The sequence below is a fragment of the Denticeps clupeoides genome, unplaced genomic scaffold (assembly GCF_900700375.1).
Source record: "Denticeps clupeoides unplaced genomic scaffold, fDenClu1.1, whole genome shotgun sequence".
NCBI classification, from domain to species: Eukaryota; Metazoa; Chordata; class Actinopteri; order Clupeiformes; family Denticipitidae; genus Denticeps; species Denticeps clupeoides.
The window spans coordinates 106,037-123,378 of record NW_021629703.1 but is presented as its reverse complement, the minus strand read 5'-3'; the positions used below and the strand labels follow the sequence as shown (position 1 = coordinate 123,378).

Sequence of the window (17,342 nt, the reverse complement as noted above, 5' to 3'; positions counted from 1 at the left end):
GAATTTATAAAATATATGTAAAGTGAATATAAATATAAATTGAAATATATTTATTTTGCTGATGAAATGGCTATTTCATTGTCTGTATGGCCATTGCCTGTCTGTAAATTTGAATCTCCATTTTAGACTCCAGTCAGTGCTGGACGTCCCATTTTCACTTCTCACTTTAGATGACCTTTCCCTTTAGACAGTTGACATGAATCTTTCTAACAAGATATCTATTCAATACCAAAGACATGTGCTTATTCAATAACTACTAAATAACAATTTGTTCCTTAGAGCAAATCAGAACATATTATACCAATGAGAAAGCGGTAACAATGCTTTCACCACAATGTGATTTTATTATAAATGCATTTCAGTGTTTGGTATAGGTAAATCTAAATATATCAGCGGAAACTGATTGCTTTGATAAACTCTTGTCCAATCTCCAGAGCTACACTAGAGCACAGAGTGTCACATCTACTATAACATGACAGCAAGGATGATTCTCATTATACTATGTGTACTGAATCAAACAAAAATCTTTTTGATAGATTTTACACTGGATGTACTGTTGCAGTTCTTGGATTATTTTATAAGTACTACTCAGTAGTATGTTTTTGTTCTAAATAAACTATTTGTTCATTTTTTAAATATTAAAATTGTTGTTGCTCTTTTTGCTGTTATTTTCTACTCTCTATTCATTTACATCCATGTATATATGTATATGAACATATATAATGTTAATATATACATAAATTATGTATATATAATGTTTGGTTTTTTTTCGTTATTCTGCAGGGCTTTTCTCCTCTGGGTGGTATATAATTTTTTAAAATTTATTTTTATCTTTTTATTTTGCCTTATATATGCAATCAATTTGACTGTCTTATGTTCATCCTGGTTTGTTGTAGGTTTTACTGATCTTCATTCAGCAGAGATTTTTGCCAAAAGAGATGTACTTGAAGGAGACGATCTGCATCTTAAGTGTCGACTCTTCCTTAAAACCAATGATAATTTACCAGAGATCAAATCTTCAAAGAGTTCATTACAAATGTATCTTTGCAAGAATGGTCAGGGGATAATCATGGTGTCATTTTCAAATAAAGATGATGCCATGTTTACCCTTCAAAATGTCAAAATCAAAATCTCAGGCAAATACAAATATGCTCCCGGCTCTGTGAATGCCACATTCAACACCAGCATTTTCATTCAGGTCAAAGGTAATGTACATTTTAAAACAATTTTCAGTGTTTTAAGATAGGCCTTTTCCTTGTCAGTTTTTAAATCCCATTCGAAAACCCATCACCTCAACCTGGCTTTTGAAACCTTACGAGATGTTTGGATTGTAGATTATTTTGACTTTTGTTTTTGTCGCTTTAGTGATAATGTTTTATGTTTTAACTTATTTATCGTGTATTGTATTTTGTTTTATGTAGCTCTTTATCTATCTCTTTTCACTGTACAGCACCATGGTCCTGTGTAGGTTGCTTTATTAAGTATTAAGTGCTTAATAAATTAAGTTGGGTTGGGTTAGTAAAACTGATTTAAGGATTTTAGAATTGTATTCACATCTGATTTAATAATTGTGAATACCTTTTTGAGTTTCTATTGGTCAAATTAACTAGCTTAACTTTGACATGATCCGGACCGACAGGGGTTACTCTGGAGTTCGGACCGGAGTTTCATGCTAGTCTTGTGTAATGTTCCCTGATCGTGTTCACCTGTTGTATATTTATATAATTGTATAAAGCTATCCTGTTCGTGTCTGTTCGCCATCAGGTCACTGCGTGTTGATGTTCCCTTGTGGCATGTATTCTGTATTAAACCCCTGTCGTGTATATGCGTCTTCACTCCTCGCCATGTCCAGCCAAACGTGACTATTAAACTTATTGCAATTTTTGTCATGGTTTTGATGCTATTTTTTTCTCATGATATGTCATTTTTATTCAGCCATTTGCAGTGATGGCTTATGTTTCCCTATCTCCAAGTGATGAAAATTGTCCAGCTCAAGAAGCATCAGCTTTTGAGGAGCAGTCATTACCTGAATCCTTGGAAATTATGTCTCTGGCAGCTGCAGTGCTACTGATAGCATTACTTGTGATCTGTCTCAAAAAATACCTCAAACGCTGTGATGAGGTATTAAATTAATAACGTGCCTTTTAGCCTGTGATGGCAAACAGTTGCTTGGCGTAACTAATTCCCAAAAATTCCAAATATCCAAACAGTGTCACATGACTCAATCATGTGACTAGGAGCAACACGGAAACGAGGTAACGTGTGCCCTATAAATTGACGAGAGAGCAGCTGCCGGCTGCTCGGTCATTGATTGGCACTCGTGTCAGACCCGGCTCCGCACTCCTCGAACCAAGTAAGCCCGTTCCAGTTTCCCTGTAACCCCGACACCTGATCTCCGTCCTGTCGCCCTGTTCTGTCCTGTCCTGCCCCGTCGTCAGACCCGGCTCCGCACTCCTCGAACCAAGTAAGCCCGTTCCAGTTTCTCTGTAACCCCGACACCTGATCTCCGTCCTGTCGCCCTGTTCTGTCCTGTCCTGTCCTTTTTGCCTCAGACGCGAACGACAACATCAGCGTGGTGTTGCGGCTCGCGCCGCCCGCGTTCGCAGAGTAACGCGGAGGAGCTTACCTGCCTCCGTGCGTCCCGCCGCACCGAGGTCTCTCGTCTCCTCCTACACGACTCTCTCATTCTGGTCCCGGTTCGCGTGACAGAATGACCGAGCCCGTAAACGCCTCAGATTTCGCTGCTTTGTGTGATCGAGTAGCGCGGCAGGAAAACATGATCGAATGTCTGTCGCAGGAGGTTCGCTTCCTGCGGCAGCGTCTACATGAAGTGACTGTCGCGCACCGAGAGCACGAAGCGGCGAACGCTGAGCAGAGCCCTCGCTCCCCCGCGGCTCCCGAACCTAGTTTGGCGCTCCCAGAGCGCTGGAACGGAACCGAGGGGAGCGGCGAGGCGCTTCTCACCACACTCTCCTTAATTTTCGAGCTACAACCTAGCCGCTACCCCAGCTCCCGAATCGCCCTCCTCCTCACCCTGCTCGTTGGGCCCGCGGAGTGGGCGGCCGCCCGAATAAACTCACCCAGTTCTGCATCCCTGTCGTATTCCGAATTCGTGGGGGAATTGAGGAACACCTTTTGTCACCCGGACGGCGTGGAAGACGTTGCGTCGCAGCTTTATCATCTGCGCCAGGGTTCCTCATCGGTCAGCCAGTTCACCACCAGGTTCCGGACCCTGGCTGCAAAGACTCCGCTGGATGACCACGCCCTCCGGATGATTTACTACGAAGGTCTGGCCCCACGAATTCGGGGGGAGATGGTCAGCCGGGAGATGCCAGCAACCTACGAAGCCCTCATTCAACTCGCAATGAGGATTGATCGCCATCTGCTGGCACTCCCGAAAACTGCGGCCCCCACTCCAACCTTGCACCGGATTTCCCGATCGCCTCTATCACCACCTCAGCCCACCGTCACTCCTCCAGACCCTAGGGGGGAACCCATGCAGCTGGGACGGACGACCCTCACGCCCGAAGAAAAACAGCGACGCTTTCGGGAGGGTTTGTGTGCATACTGCGCTTCCCCTTCACACCGCCGCCTGGCCTGCCCTCATCGGCTGGGAAACGGGAGTCCCAGCTGATCGGTACGGCACGGTCGGCTGGGTCAATTCATCCACAGCCAAGGACGCCGACTTCCCGCCTCACTCTTCCAGCCGTCCTGAAGTGGAACCAGCGAGCCGTTTCCACCACCGCCTTTGTTGATTCCGGGGCGGCTGGAAACTTCATAGACCATTCGTTCGTCCTACTCAATCACATTCCTCTGGAACCACTCATCCATCCCCTCACCATCACCTCCGTGGATGGTCATCCGGTCTCCTCGGGTCCCATCGTTCACCGTACGGTTCCTCTACAACTCCGGCTGGACTCCCATGTGGAGAAAATCCAATTTCTGGTGACCAAGATTATCACCTCACCACTCCTCCTCGGGTTCCCCTGGTTGTCCCTACACGAACCCCATCTCTCCTGGTCGTCGGGCATGGTGTTGGAGTGGGGAGCGCACTGCCATCACCATTGCCTTCTGCCACAACCCTCCTCGTCTGTCTCCACGAACCCAGAACCGAGTCCTCCCGTGTTAGACAACATCCCCTCCTGTTACCATGACCTAGCCACCGTCTTCAGTTCAGCCAAAGCCGCCCAGCTGCCTCCCCATCGACCAGGCGACATGGCCATTGACCTGCTGCCGGGAACCACTCCTCCAAAAGGACATCTCTACTCCCTCTCAAAGGCAGAGCAATTGGCCATGGAGCGGTTTGTGGCAGAGGCGCTTCAAAACGGCACCATCCGCCCATCGACCTCCCCGGCCGCGGCAGGGTTCTTCTTCGTGACCAAGAAGGATGGTGGTCTGCGACCGTGCGTGGACTATCGGGGACTCAATAAAATCACCATCAAAAATCGAACACCGTTACCCCTCACCAACACCGCCCTGGATGCCCTCTCGGGAGCCAAATATTTCACGAAGCTGGATCTCCGGTCTGCCTACAACCTGATTCGTATCCAGGAGGGCGACGAGTGGAAAACCGCCTTCATCACCCCCACTGGTCATTTTGAATCCCTAGTAATTCCCTTCGGTCTATGCAACGCACCCGCCGTCTTCCAGCAGTTCATAAATGATACTCTCCAGGACATGCTGGGACGGTGGGTGTATGCCTACCTGGACGACGTCCTCATCTACTCACCCACTCTAGAATCCCATATTCAACACGTGAGGGCAGTACTAAAGAGATTGCTCGCCCACCGACTGTACTGTAAGCTGGAAAAATTCGCCTTCCACCAGCGCTCCACCACGTTCCTGGGTTTTACCATCTCGTCCCAGGGTGTGGCCATGGAGCCCAAGAAGCTAGAATCAGTGGCGTCGTGGCCCCTACCCACGACGCTGAAGCAACTGCAACGGTTTCTTGGGTTTGCAAATTTCTATCGTCGCTTCATCCGTGGCTACAGTACGGTCGCAGCACCCCTAACTGCTCTCACCAAACCTTCGTCACGTCCATTCCACCTACCCCCGGAGGCCGTTCAAGCATTTAAATCCCTGTGTCGGCAGTTCACCACCGCCCCCATTCTTCAACACCCGGATCCTGCCCTCCCGTTTGTGGTAGAAGTGGACGCGTCAGAGGTGGGTGCTGGCGCCGTCCTCTCTCAACGCGGTCCGGACAGGAGATTGCGCCAGTGTTGCTTCTTCTCGCGGAAGTTCACCCCTGCACAGCGGCGGTACGGTGTAGGGGACCGGGAGCTGCTGGCAGTCAGGTGGGCCCTCGAGGAGTGGCGACACTGGCTGCAAAGCTGCGACACCCCGTTTCTGGTCTGGACCGACCACCAGAATCTAATCTCCATCAAAACCACCAAACAGCTCAATCCCCGCCAGGCGAGGTGGGCACTATTCTTTGAACAGTTCGATTTCCAACTCTCCTACCACAACCGCTGACCTCGTGCTCCAACATGTGGTCCGCCTTCATGGGTTCCCCCAAGACATCGTCTCCGATCTGGGACCCCAATTCGTCTCAGCTGTTTGGAAGGCATTCTGTCGCCTTATTGGATCAACCTGCAGCCTCTCCTCTGGCTACCATCCCCAGACCAACGGCCAGGTGGAGAGGGCCAACCAACAGCTGGGACGATACCTGAGGTGTTTCGCATCGGAACATCAACACACCTGGCCAGGCTTTCTCCTTTGGGCGGAGCTGGCCAACAACCTGCAAGTCTCCTCCGCCACCGGTCATAGCCCCTTTGAAATCTGTCATGGATACCAACCCACCATCTTCTCTCACCAGGTGCCCGCAGGCGGGGTCCCCTCAGTCCGTCAGTTAATTCGGGGTTGCCGAAGGGCCTGGAGATCTGCGCGGTCTGCCCTCCTGGATGCCTCCCGAAGGATGTCCACCCAGCACGATCGCCGGCATCCTCGTCGACTGCATTTCCGAGTGGGACAGAGGGTGTGGCTGTCCACCAAAGACCTACGTCTCAGGACTGAGTCACACAAACTGTCCCCTCGATACATCGGACCATTCCGGATCCTCAGTCGGATCAACCCCCTCACATACCGTCTCCAACTCCCTCCTGCCATCCGCGTCCATCCTGTCTTCCATGTCAGCAAACTCAAACCCTTTGTCCGTTCCTCCCTTCATCCTCCGGCTCCGGATCCACCACCGCCACGCATCGTCGACGGGGGACCAGCATATTCTGTGGAACGCATTATTGCCTCTCGGCGCAAGGGTCGGGGGGTCCAGTATCTGGTGCATTGGACCGGCTATGGACCTGAGGAACGTTCCTGGATCCCTAGTCGTTTCGTCCTGGACCCCTCTCTGGTGACTGAGTACCGGCAGCGTACCGCCTCCACTTCGGGGCCATCGGGGGTCGGCCCTGGAGGCGGGGGTACTGTCACATGACTCAATCATGTGACTAGGAGCAACACGGAAACGAGGTAACGTGTGCCCTATAAATTGACTAGAGAGCAGCTGCCGGCTGCTCGGTCATTGATTGGCACTCGTGTCAGACCCGGCTCCGCACTCCTCGAACCAAGTAAGCCCGTTCCAGTTTCTCTGTAACCCCGACACCTGATCTCCGTCCTGTCGCCCTGTTCTGTCCTGTCCTGTCCTTTTTGCCTCAGACGCAAACGACAACATCAGCGTGGTGTTCCATCCGACCTCTACAACTCATACAAAATGCAGCAGCACGACTGATCTTCAACCTTCCCAAATTCTCCCATACCACCCCTCTGCTACGTTCCCTTCACTGGCTCCCAGTAGCTGCACGCATCAGGTTCAAAATACTGATGCTGGCCTACAAAGCCAAACATGGAGCAGCACCATCCTACCTCACAGCCCTTATTACACCCCGCACTGCACCTCGTCTACTCCGAGCCTCCAGTACTGCTCGCCTGGTCCCTCCATCTCTGAAGGTAAAAGGAAGACACTCATCTAGACTCTTCTCCGTCTTGGCCCCTCGGTGGTGGAATGAACTTCCCCTCGAGGTCAGAACAGCTCAGTCACTGAGCACCTTCAAACGACAGCTCAAGACCTTCCTCTTTAAAGAATATTTAGATTAAATTGTAATTTTCTTGTCAAACTTTGTGTACAGAATCTACAACAGAGTGAATTAAATAGATGTATTCATAGTTGGGGTCCTAGTGAACCGGAATTGATCTCTTCATCGATGGTAACTTGAAAGCACGTTGTAAGTCGCTCTGGATAAGGGCGTCTGCCAAATGCCGTAAATGTAAATGTAAATGTGTTGCGGCTCGCGCCGCCCGCGTTCGCAGAGTAACGCGGAGGAGCTTACCTGCCTCCGTGCGTCCCGCCGCACCGAGGTCTCTCGTCTCCTCCTACACGACTCTCTCATTCTGGTCCCGGTTCGCGTGTCAAACAGGGCTTTTCTGTCTAATGGTTCACCATGGGTATCATGTATTTTGGTGATGAAATTAGGCTAGAAGGTTCAAACATTTTCCCACATTTTCCCATTTGCTTCTGGTAGAGTTTAAATTTGAATTTTATTTGCAGTTAGTCAGTCTCTGAAATTGTGGCAGGTATTAACCCAAGAAGACTGAATGGTGTTTTTTTTTCTCTAATATAGATGCTTGTTTTTTACATTTACTGATTACTAATTAAAGGGGCATCATAGGGTTAATAGGTCACATTCAATTATTTACATAACAAAAACCTGCCATTTTTGTCTGCTATATCTAATGTTAGTCGTATTCTCAATGCCTTTTCTCAGTGCCTTTTACTGACTTCCATATTTGTACTACATATAGTTAATAAATAATGAAATAAAGCTAATCCTAGAGCAGATCACATGTCCGGACTTTAATTCATACCTATTAATGAAGTGATAACATACAGTAAGTCATTGCAAATTAATGCATTGTCTAATAGAACAACATCATTTAATCTATCAGCTGGTGTGACTTATATCTTGCACTTACAACTGGTTACATGACAGCAGTATATTTTTTTCTACCATAAATAAAAGTTACATTGAATCCAATTTAAAAGCCTTGTCCAGCTGGTCCCGACCATGGGACGCTGGACATTCAGACAGAACAGCAACAGCGGATCCTGGGAAAATGGCAGGAAGCTCTGAGTCAAGCCATTAATTTAATTAATAGCATAATGATATTGTCGCAGGCCATGCTGAAGTTTGCTCCTTATTAGAATATGTTCCACCTTAAATACCGTTCAGCGAGGTTTATAGACAAGAAATCTGTATTCCTCACTTTTTCCTCGCATTCATACTACGCATTCACATTTCATGCACATCACACATGACATTTTTGAAGAATATATGGTGTATGTGTGAAGGTTGTATGTAGACATGTGAGGAATATATAGGTGTATGCGTGAGGAATATATGGAGTGTATGAGGTTTGTATGTAGATGCGTGAGGAATTGTCACGGTTCCAGCGCGGGACCTAAAGGTGAGCATGTGTTGGACGAAACAAGAAACCCTGGTGCGATTGGACGCACGGAGGCAGGTAAGTTTCCTCCGGATTTATATACGACAGAGAGCTGGCGTGAGCCACAACATCACATGGATGTTGTCGTTCCCGTTTTAGTTTGAATTGGGGAAGGCACAGGATGAGGGAAGACTTGAGAGGAGAGGAGATGAACAGGATGAGTCTTTTGTGTTGAGAAAAAGCCGAGTCGAGTTGACGAATGCCAATCAATGACTGAGCGGCTGGCAGTGGCCATCTTGCCAATTTACAGGAGTCACGTTACCTCATCTCCATGATGTTCCTGGTCACATGGATAGATTCACATGACAGGAATAAATGGTGTGTGCGTGGGGTTTGTATCTAGATACATGAGGAAAAGTAGTGCATCTGTGCGCTTTTCTTGATTTATGGGATTGAGGGCACATCAAACACGAGGTCATTTGTGCAATCACGCAGTGTTTGGAAATCTGTAAATTACCATGCCAATTGGTCCAACCTCCTGCAATGTTCTGGTTGCCTGGGGCTGGAGGTGGAGCCACTACGGCGGGAGGTTTGGCCAGCAGCTGCTGCATGGCAGTCAGGTGGGCAATCTGTACCTGCTGTTTACTTTTTTCCCATTACTGTCTTGATGAACAGTTAGCCCGCCATTGCTTGAAAAAACAATTTCCCCTTTTACTGGAAAAACCTTACAACTCCCTGTATCATTTTTCTATTGGCTTTCATTTCCAAGACTATGGCAATGACAGCTGTGTTTATCAAGCAGGCACCCAGCATTGTGACTGACATCCAACAACACAATCTTCATCCAAGGCCATGGGTAATGTGTGCCGAATCCACTATGCCAATGTCTGTACTGAAGTTTGTTATGTTTATCTTATTTTGGTAGGATTTTTAGCTTTAAACTTCAGTTATGCTTGAAACATACATTATAAAGCATCTAATAATAATAATAATAATAACTAGAAGCCAAAATTCCAGGGGAAATTTTGATGGGCCTGTCCGGGCGTTTTTCGTAGGAGCGCGGGCATGCTAACATAAAAAATGCTAACAGGGCTTGGCCAAGGTGCTTCACATGAAATTTGGTGACGTTTGGAGCATGTTTAAAAATTAGCATGTTAGCATGCTAATGCTAGCATGCTAACATCAGAAACGCTAACAGGGCGTGTCCAAGATGCGTGACGTTAAATTTGGTGATGTTTGGAGCATGTTTAACAATTAGCATGTTAGCATGCTAATGCTAACATCAAAAATGGTAACAGGGCGTGGCCAAGATGCGTCACTGTAAATTTGGTGACGTTTGGAGCATGTTTAAAAATTAGCGTGTTAGCATGCTAATGCTAGCATGCTAACATCAAGAACGCTAACAGGGCGTGTCCAAGATGCGTCACGTTAAATTTTGTGATGTTTGGAGCATGTTTAACAATTAGCATGTTAGCATGCTAATGCTAACATCAAAAATGGTAACAGGGCGTGGCCAAGATGCGTCACTGTAAATTTGGTGACGTTTGGAGCATGTTTAAAAATTAGCGTGTTAGCATGCTAATGCTAGCATGCTAACATCAAGAACGCTAACAGGGTGTGGCCGAGATGCGTCATGTTATATTTGGTGATGTTTGGACAATGTCCAAAAAATCGTCCCTAATAAAGCAGCCAAAGGACCAGGTGGTCTTAATAATGTGGATGATTGTCATCCTAATGAAGCTGCTGGTTTAATCTGCCATTGAATTACAGTGCTGGCGCTGCTGCTGTATCAGTACCCCTTGTAGGACCCCCTTTGCTGGCAATGACACAGTAGCAGTACCACTTAAAAGGGGCCCCATTTTACCAATGCTACCAATGCTAAAATTAGCATTCAATGCATTCTAATGGGAAAATGACCCTGTTTGAGCGTTAATAGCTCGGCCACGCCCAGTCCGATCGCTTATAAAAGTAATAGCACACCTCACACAATATAGTACTAATTTTTGATATATAGCACGCCGGTGTGCGTGGTTCGGTACGACCCGCATTAATTGCCGAAGAGCGAGGCTGAAATAATAAATAAATAAATAAATAAACTTTTTTTCGCCCATTGACACTTTTTAGTTTTTTCAAATTTGTCAATGATCCGTAAATCAGACAGAGAGAAACCATACGTCAAAGCGTCGGTCTTGGAGAGATCTACGACACAACATCAAAATCTTTTTTCTATGTCAAACCATCTGGACACAAAGTCCAAAAAAGTCCAATTTTGGACTAGGATAATAAACGCGTTCCGAAAACGCTTTTTGGCGAATTGCGCGCCGACCGTAAATCCGGCCGAGTCGAGCCATACGTCAAACCGTGCGGAACGAAAAGCCGCACGATTTGACATGAGAGTCGTGTGTGTGCTGTGAAGCGTCTCATTGCAAATTGTTGAAAACCAGATTTTTTCACACTTTTAATGTTTTGGTCACAATTTGTGGCCCTCCTGTAGTCCCCAAAGAAGCAATCAATATGTCATTTTGTGCGGAGAGGTCAGGCCTTCGGCCTGACCTCTCCGTTTTTTTTGTGCGTCTGACGGCCTTAGCGTGGCAGCCACAAATGCGAGACATGGCATTTTTGCCCTTCTTCCCTATGTCCCATGTTTTCCTGACCACTGTTGCTGGTAGCAACACATCCAATATGTCAGATTGTGTGTCTCGGCGAGGCCTTCGGCCTCGCCTCGACTCCCGTGTCTCTAGCTTTTACGGCTGGTCACTGGGAGCCAAAAACGTGTTCCCAGCACGATATTAAACGGTACTTTTTACACTTTGAACCCGATTTGTGGGCGGGCCGTACGACCTACAAAAATAAACAATACGTCATATTGTGCGGAGTGGTCAGGCCTTCGGCCTGACCACTCCGTTGTTTCTGTACGTCTCACGGTTTTTGCGTGGCAGCCTTGAACGTAAGACGTGTCCTTTTTTGCTGGTCCCAGCACAATAGTAAGTGGTCTGTCATGCTGACAGGCCCAAATAATAATAATACCTAAGAAACTTCAGCTTTTAAGAAGCTGTCACCTCCAGAACTTTTTTTCTCAGTGTTTTCTCTGGCAGCTCACCTTTTCTCTCACCTCTCACCTAGGTAGATATTTTATAGAGTATGTGAGTGAATGGTGTGTGGGAACCGTGTGGCGTGTGTCCCAAGATGTGCTCCATGGTAATGGATAGTGAGTGAGTGAAAACTTTTTAAATGCTATAACTATTATTAACCCTGTTGATTCTGTGTGCTGTTACACTTTTGCTTTTTCTCACAGCACTGATGATATCACAGCGATTAAAGAACACCATTCAATTATTTTCATCACATAGTAAAAGATTCCATTTAATGTTGGCCAGTTACTTTAAGATAAGCTTGTCTTCAGTCATCTCAACGTCTCTAAAGTTAGCACCTGAGCTTCACTCCTTGCATCAAACAAGTAAGTATTGGTACAGTGGGCTGAGCTCATAGATTGTTATCCTACCCACAGACACAGGAAGTACAACCAAGAACTTTGTACAATTTGTACAAAACTACAATATAAGAGAAATAAAATGACTCATGAAAAATTAATCATTGTTCAAATCTTGCACCCTTTTGTGTTTGCCCACTACTCACATTTTATGTGTGCACCATGTGCTGTGCAGTGTATCATAATGACAAAAAAATCACTTTCACTTTTTCACTTTCAAAGGGACTATATGTTAGACGCATGTAGTCGACTTAATACAGGTCAAATAATGAAAAAGACTTGAGTTGTGAAGACTACATGCTCACAAATTTTAATTGGAATGAGATTCCTGCTGATATCACCAGCAACAACAAGAGCACCAACAATAATTATTATCAAAAATTGCAATAATCACTTTTTTTATTAGTGTAGGATCGAGGTCTCTTCAATTCAAGCTGCAAACAATAGTTGCTCTGTTCTTCAGTGCGGGCAGCTCAGTGGGAACTTGACAGAAACAGAAAGAGAGAACTGGCTACTTTTTCAAAGTCAGGTTAAATTATGCATGTTCATCTGCATGAGACCAAGTGATGAAGCTCCACTTGATTCCATATGAAGGCCATAAATGGAGGTGATGGGCCTTTCTTCTTTTCACGTCTTGCTTTTAATCAGACTCAAAAAGAAATTAGCACTGTTGTCTAAATGAGTTAAAAACATAGGTATCTAACGATAAGCTGCACTGACCACATACCAAAAGCAGGTCTGTATTTACCTCTGGTGGCTTTCAGTAGGTGGAGCCATGTGTTGTTCTGTCTGTATGTGTCTGTACTTTTTTCTTGTTTGGAAACAGGCTGGAAACACTTCCCTACTCCCTGCTGCATCAACCCTGGATGGAGTAAAGTATGGACGAAGATTCTACTCTTCTTCACTGAGATGCGGTGAGAGGCTGCAGTGCTGGAGAGCGACTCTAGGACCATGGTGGGAATGGAGACAGTGATCTGCACTCTCACACTTTTGCTGTATGCTATCCTGCTCTGTTCAACAATGGGTGAGTTTTATCTATACTGATCTAGTTCTAATCCAGTTTAATCAGTGACATGCTCAAAGTGCCTGTCTGTGCTTGTTTATCTACTGTCTGGAGTAGAAATAAAATTTTTATTCTGGTATAAATGATTCTATAACAGATCACCACTTCCGGGATTTATAATTAATTAATTTTACCAATTCATCAGCATATACTGCATGTTCTTTAAAATACTATGTTGCCATAAGAAAATGCATTTATTATTGCTGCCCATGTAGTGACTGCATTGTTCATTGTTTAAGAGCTTTGAGGCAGCAAGGTTGAGAATCCAGGAAATAAGAGGTTGCCTTTCAGTGTCAATGTAAATATTAATTTAATGAATAATTAGACAAGAACTGCTAAGGAAAAAGCAACTTAATCATTAATGTTTAAAAAAAAAAAAAAAAAAAACAGGAAAAGTTCAGTGCTTAAAGGACCATGTGAGGGATTGTGCACAGAGCAACCCAACCATTTGCCACAAAAACTTGTAATTGCAAAAGAACTCTAAATACATTATTTTCTTTAAATTGTGAGATGCTGCCAAATTGTGGAATCCAGCACATTCCACAGATGCTTCAATCAATTGAGATCTGGAGAATTGGAGAAGGTTGCCGGTTCGAATCCCGATCTGCCAAGGTGCCACTGAGGTGCCAATGAGCAAAGCACCGTCCCCACACACTGCTCCCCGGGCTCCTGTCATGGCTGCCCACTGCTCACTCAGGGTGATGGTTAAATGCAGAGGACAAATTTCACTGTGTGAACCGTGTGCTGTGCTACTGTGTATCACAAGTGACAATCACTTCACTTCACTGTTACTTTAAACCATTCCTGAATGTCTGTAGTATGGCAGGGAGCATTATCCTGATGCCATCAGGGAATACCATTTCCATGTAGGTGGAGCCAAGTTGTCCTAGCAGAAATGCTTCCACCAGCTTGTCTTCTACCCTTAGTGCCAATCCACTTGTCTGGCCATCCACATTCATCTCAGCAGGACAACTTCTTCCATTGCTATATGAACCAGTTCTGATGCTCATGTGCCCATTGTAGGTGCTTTTGCAAGTTGACACCTCCACAGATCTTTGGCTACACAACCTCATATACAATAAACTATGAAGCACTGTGTGTTCTGAAACAGGATGAGATTTCTCAGCAATTTCAGCTACAGAAGATCTTCTGTTGGATTAGACAACAAAGGCAAGCCTGTGGTCCCTTCTATGAGCCACGCCACCTTGTTGGTGCTTCACCATTTTTCCTTCCTTGTAAATCCTGACCACAGCAGATTGAAAACTCCACAAGGGTTGCAGTTTTAAAGCTATGCTTCGAGCTGTCTATCCATCATAATTTAGTGCTTGTCAAAGTTTCTTTCTGCTTCTAACACATCATAGTAGTAGCCTAGTGGGTAACACACTTGCCTACAGTTGGTACAGAAAGCATTCAGTGCCCCTTAAAATTTTCACTCTTTGTTCCTTTTTCCCCTCATTAATGTACACACAACACCATATATTCACTGAAAAACACAGAATTGTTGACATTTCACATGGTCCTAAGTATTCATGATTTTAGCAAATAGCTGCAATAGTACAAAGGGGGAAAACTTTAAGGGGGTCTGAATACTTTCAGTACCCAATGTAGAAACCAGACGACCCAGACTTATTTCCATTTTGTCCCTGAGTGAGACACTTAACTGTCCCTGTAACTACTGATTGTAAGTCTCTCTGGATACGGGCATCCTATAAATGCCATACATGTAAAAATCCTCAAGGACAAAATAAAATGTTGTAAGAAAAATCTTATGAACTGCATCTGGTTATAACCTGCATAGGTAATGAGAGTCAAGAGGTTTTCTGTTGGTCTTTGGAGGAAATAAACACTGTTTAACACATAGCAGAATTAAAGACAAATATGATAAATTAAGTGATGCACACTAATGTACAATAATGTATATAATTTTTTTTATTAACTCTCATGTTATAGATTATGATGTATTCTACCCAGCCAAGATTTTCACCAGAGAATCCAATCCAAGCCAGAATGATGATGTGGAATTTAAATGTAAAATATTGAACGGACAACAGGACAGGATCCACATGTATCTGTGCAAGAATGGAGTTGGGGTGATGATGAAGAGGCTCAATAATGCAGATGAATGGGTTTTTATGCTTGAGAATGTCAAAAACAAAGACTCCGGCAATTACAGCTGTGTTTATTCCAAAACAAAGCATGCACCCAGCAATGTGACTGACACATCCAACAACACCATCTTCATCCAGGTCATGGGTAATGTGTGCCTTGTTCACCATGAAACCAGAAAATATCAATCAGATTGACTTATATCAAAAATACCAAATAAATATAAGCTTGATACAATAGCAAATAGTATATCAGTGTAAATGATGTATTATGAGAATATATCTATATCATAGAATAAAATACACTCAGCCATGGTATAGCTCTCTTCCTCATAAATAAATTTCCCAATTGTGGGACTAATAAAATATCATGTTATTTTATCTTTAATCCAGATGAACCTATGAGACCTATGGATGGGGTTGATGAGGTGATGCCTCTCTCCAAACTAAATGAAGCTTTACTGGGTACTCTGTCAGTGGCATTTCTTGCACTTTTGGGTGCATGTATCATCAGAAGGGTGAAAAAAGGTACATCAAATGTTTTGAGGTCTACATTTTCAGCATAATCCAGAGTAATTTATCAGTAGTTACAGAGACTGTCCCCCTGGAGCAACTCAGGGATAAGTGTTTTACCAAAGGACACAATGGTGGTAATGGGATTACTTTGTCTGGTTTATAGACAGATGTGTTACCCCAGCTGCTAGGCTACTAGGTTTACTAGTCTACACTAAACTAGTGTGTATTGCATGTCAGTCATAAGTGTCTTTGTTGTTTTTTATAGGGAAATATGGAGAAGTACAACAAAGGTATAACTCCCCATTCTACGTATATTACTCTATGGTCTGTTGGCCATAGGGTATTCTGAAAGACTATAATGTAGAGAATGTGATGACTTAATAAATCTATTCACATTCAGATTAAGGGATAAGTCTGTACTGCACTCTAATCCTTAATGTGCTTTTATATACCTTTTATTTTATTTTAAAAGTGTCCAGACAATCTACAGTAACGTTGAACGATATCCTTCAGGAATAAGGTAGGTGTCTGTCATATTTTGTATATGCAATATCCAGGAGAAGAAGATATAGATTATATTATAAAATATAGATAGATTTCTTTAGATTAAAACACTTTCTTTTGAAACCTTTTTTAGAAATGACAGACATCTATGAAGATGCATGAAGACAAGGAGAAGCTTGAGCTTTGAAGAAAGACGTGATAAGTAATTTATTGGACTGTAAATCATTTCAGTGAACCACTGAAAATGGGCCAAATAAACATTTGAATAAAATAAATTAAATCAGATTAATGATGTAATAAATATAATCATGGTCCCAGTCGAACCTTCTCCCCAGCATAGGGGAAGGAGCAGTCTCATACCGCAGAAACCCATGAAGAAGGTTATTATAAAACCCAGCAAGGACACTAGGTCTTTGCACGATCATTTTTCTGCGCTACTGATGATTTTCTCTGTACTTTCAACCCTGCATTTCTCTGGACAACACCTTATTGGATTGTGATGCTGACTCCCCAGTACTAACCATGACTGCTCCCACTGCGCTCCTGCTTTATTTGACTTTGTGGTGTGATCTCTGCCTGCATCTGAACTAATTTTTCAGTAAAGAAATCACAGAAATATGTGAATCCATCTCTGCCCAAATAACAAGCCAATATGGACAGTCCGCCAGTACCTAATGGGTGGCTCATTATATTTATTCTAGTCTAGATTTTTTTTATTGAGAACATGTGGCAGAACCATTTTTTATTGAGAACCTGTGACAGGATTCAGTACATCCAATTTATAACTTACATGTGGCAGACAAGTATGAAATTAATTTCAGTCCAGGTTGGTCAGTGCCTTTTACGTTCTGTAAATCTGGGTCTACTTGGGTACTAATACTAATAATCTACCTCCCTACATACATAGTAAGTATGTTACTGAATTTACAATCAAGATTAACTTGAGAAGTCACAGACATCACCAGAACTCATGAATGAATTCTGCTTTATTAATAAAAAGCTTCAAGACAATAAATCATGAAGTCATCTTAACTCTATGTCAATGACAATGTGATGACAATGTTTCAGATGACGAGGCATTTGGCTAGTTCGATGCTGCTCGATGCCGCAACAATGGTCGGTTGCGTCCTTTCTGGGTTATTATAAGCTGCCCATCAGCTATTCCGTCATCCATGTGAAATAATCATCACAGATGAACGAGATTCCCGTGGGGGAAAGGGAAGGGGGTGGG

General features: G+C 44.3%; 1 long non-coding RNA gene across 1 annotated transcript; it reads left to right on the top strand.

The window, feature by feature from the left end:
* The first annotated feature begins 15,567 nt into the window (after positions 1–15,567).
* On the top strand, positions 15,568–16,773 carry LOC114772178 (uncharacterized). The gene is made up of 4 exons (XR_003743887.1): positions 15,568–15,619; positions 15,873–15,897; positions 16,080–16,127; positions 16,245–16,773. It is a non-coding gene; the product is annotated as an uncharacterized LOC114772178 (long non-coding RNA).
* The last annotated feature ends 569 nt before the right edge of the window (positions 16,774–17,342 follow it).